This window comes from Sitophilus oryzae, unplaced genomic scaffold (assembly GCF_002938485.1).
Source record: "Sitophilus oryzae breed Bouriz unplaced genomic scaffold, Soryzae_2.0 scaffold_175_pilon_pilon, whole genome shotgun sequence".
Lineage (NCBI taxonomy): Eukaryota > Metazoa > Arthropoda > Insecta > Coleoptera > Curculionidae > Sitophilus > Sitophilus oryzae.
Window position 1 is genome coordinate 229,194 of NW_022146457.1, and position 3,580 is coordinate 232,773.

General features: G+C 31.5%; 1 pseudogene; it reads right to left on the reverse strand.

Annotated features, from left to right (window-relative positions):
• Positions 1-2,643: 2,643 nt before the first annotated feature.
• Positions 2,644-3,240, reverse strand: LOC115882121 (annotated as a pseudogene).
• Positions 3,241-3,580: the final 340 nt, after the last annotated feature.

The following is a 3,580-nucleotide window of genomic DNA, read 5'->3' on the forward strand; positions in this document are numbered from 1 at the left end:
TTCCAAACAAATATCGCTGAATGCTGACTTCTTTAATTTTTCCACCACTTTTTGTTCTTTTGAAGAAAAACTCAATATGTTCCAAGAATGTTGGTCCTTATCCTAAATATTTATATTCTTCTTCCAGGTTGTCGATAATACTTCCATTCATTAGCTCAATATTTCCCTGCTTTTTTACCTGGCCTCGTATCATATGTATGGCAGCATATTTACCTAAACTGAATTCTATTCTTATTCCATATAATTTTCTGAATGCCGATAGTATCTCCAAAAAACTATGCTTTGTCACCTGAACCAAAATATTAAAAAAATATAACAAACATCAAACACTAATCACATGAAGGGTACAGGGGAAACGGCAATAGTTCATCCGGACGAATTTGGAAAATATCGAAAATATAAGTTTACTAACTCGTTAGAAAGTAAAATTTAAGGAAAAAAAGTAGCAAAGAATATTTTTAGTACACAATGTGTTATATATAAAAAATAAACATTTATTCAAAACTAGTGACGTAACAGAAAAAAAAAGTTTTATCCTGGACTCATGCCACTTTTCCCCTGCATCAAACTAATCTGTTGGTGGGTCATCCACAAATTCGTCGTCGCTCTCTTCTTGAGGTTGTTCGGCAAATGTTAGTTGTCGATCAAACAACCTGGCTTCTGCTCTCTCAAGGAATGCGGTCAGATCTTGCAAATTCTTTCATTTGGGCATTCTAACGGGGATCGGGCCCTGGTAAAGTTTTCTCAACGTTTTCTCTTCTGCTTTCTGATTTTCTTCTTATTTCTTTTTTAGGCTCTTCTTAAGCGGTTTCTGGTCGAATTTAGAACTACTATATAGACTCCTATAAGCGGATTTGTGAAAAACTAAGCGGGGATTCTCATTAGAAAACTTCAGGATATAATCCTGATAGGCCGGGTTAGGAAGGGGAAGATGTACTCCAATTTAGAAAATCAAAATTTTTGCCACAATCAATGACCTCAAATAGTGTAGGTTTCACACAGCGATTTCTTAATTCGTCTCTCCAGTCATCTGGTACCTCAGTGTATGCTTTTTGGTTTACAAGACTCATGTCTCGATCGCACTCGAGGTATGAATGGCCTCTGATCGGAAATATTACTTTTACAGTATCAAAACGGTTTTTTTGGTAACCAAGTAATGCAGGAATCGAATAACCGTAAAGTTTTTATTTTGTTCTGCGCATGAATCACAAAAAATTGCTAGTTCTTTTACTTCAATGGGCAGGATCTTATAAAAGAAGTGATACAGCATGGAACAGACTTCGTCAGCTCCTTTCTTAGCAACAGATTCATCGTAGGTGTAAAATACAGATCTTGAATTTGACAAAATATGAACATTCAAACTAATGAAATTTATTTGACGTTTATAGTAAACATCATTGGTAGTAATGTTTGGGCATGACAAATTTTTTTGGTAATCCATGGTGATACTTTCTATAGCCAGCGTCTTTGCGGTAATTTCTCTTTAGATTATAAAATTGCTCACTTTTTCTTAGATAGTAGCTCCTTTTCACGATTTTTTTTCTCCAAATCATTGCTTGCAGTCTTCTTGGTTTTATCATCCGAGATGGAATTTAATGTTAGAGTAAGTGAAGATATGTCGGCTTTTAAGGTATCACACGTACTGCACGTGTCTTTGCGTGGATATCTAAACGATATTTAAAGTTGCTTTCAAAAATTCCTCGAAATGTTTCGTAGGAAACTTTATTATCAGTGTTGCGATCAGAATACATTTTGTGTAATTTGAATATGTTTAGGTCAGTAGTTATTCTAATACGGGACTGCGACGGTCGGATGGCCAAGAAGGTTACCAAAGATTTTCACCTGTATTTTTTACGTGCATACCTGTGGGTTCTTGTAAATTTACCAGAGGCTGTTGAAGAGGGCCTTAATTGTTGTGGTTTAGGTATGTAGCAGGTAAATGTAAATTGTGTGACGTCAGAGCAGTTTGGTGAAGAACTTTGATAGGTTAAAGGTTATCTCGAAATATTGTGATAAGTTATTATTGTGTACGAGAGGTTACTGGGGTCGGGTTTTATCAGTAAATATTGCGATAAGGATGTTTTTCGCTGTACTCATAGTGCGAGCCAAGCCTAGCCTTGTGAAATATATTTTATAAGAAAAGATAAATTAAATTATAAGCATATTTATTTTATATTAATATTTTCCATAAATATTACAATATCTAATTTAATGAATATAGTTTTTGCAATAGTTTAATGTTGTAAATTACTGTATTTCTTTCTGTATCTAAATATGAATTTTACTCAACAGTGTACTTATTTGAATAAGAACAATTAAAATAATAATTAACAACAGGATTTTTCTAAACACGTTTATTTTATATTAATTATTCCATTTTTTACATTTTCCAATGTAATGTAAGTTATTTAAATTGCTTTAGTGTTTTATTACCTCCACTTATAATGAGTATTTAGTTTTACAATAATTTAAATATGTAAATGTAAATTACAATATTTCTATGAATCTAAAATATAATTTTTAGTGAACAGTGTACTTATTTAAATAACAATTTAAAACAAGATTACTTTAAACACATATATTTTTACAATAATCTTATATTAAAACTGATATGTCTGTAGATCCAAATCTCCACATCTTGTATGAGAAATGTTCTAATATTTGCTATATACCAGTAGATCCGAATGATCGTTCTCCTCTTTCTGTATCACAAATGCTCTGAAAAATATAATATTAATTAAAATTTAAATTTACTTATATAAATGATTTAAAATACCTGTACTTCTTGCACTTCAGGATAGAATATCCTCTCACAAATCAGCTGTGTGATGCGATCACCTCTCTTTATAATAAAATCGTTCTCAGAATGATTAAACAAAACAATTTTAACTATTCCTCTATAGTCTTCATCTACGACTCCTGCTGTAAAATAAATCTGTTATTAGTTGAGAGGAAATTTTATAATTAAAATAAAATACCTCCAACATCGATGAAATTGTTTATAGCCAGTCCAGATCTGGGTGCAATTCGACCATAACACCCTTTAGGTACTTGAATTTTTAAACCTGTATTTACTATATTTCTGTCTCTTGCTGGTATTATACATCATCTATACTTTTTAAATCGAATCCAGCTGATCTAGCTGAACCCTTAACTGGAGCATATGCTGCAGGTGTTGTTCTAACATATTTTAGAACTGTTTGTTTTTCTAGTTTCAATTTCAACATAATTGGGTTAAATAAAAGAAAAAAAATAAATAAAGTAAGTGGATTAATCTAACAATTTATATAACCCCAGGGAAGTGTATCTGTTGTAATATAATTTACAATTCTTTTATCGTGGTATGGAGTTAGAGCAATTTTTTTCTGGTCTATTGTATACACCTCATGTTTTTTACTCCGAATTAATGTTTCTTTGACAGACATACTGCTATTATTAAATAGACATTCATAATAATTCTCAAAAGTAATTGTTTTTAGTGATGCACTTGTTATTCCCTTACTCTCTCAGTGTTAGATTTTTAAATGAATATCATTAAAAAACTTTTTTCTGGATTGTCTAAAGAAAAAACACCTCAATA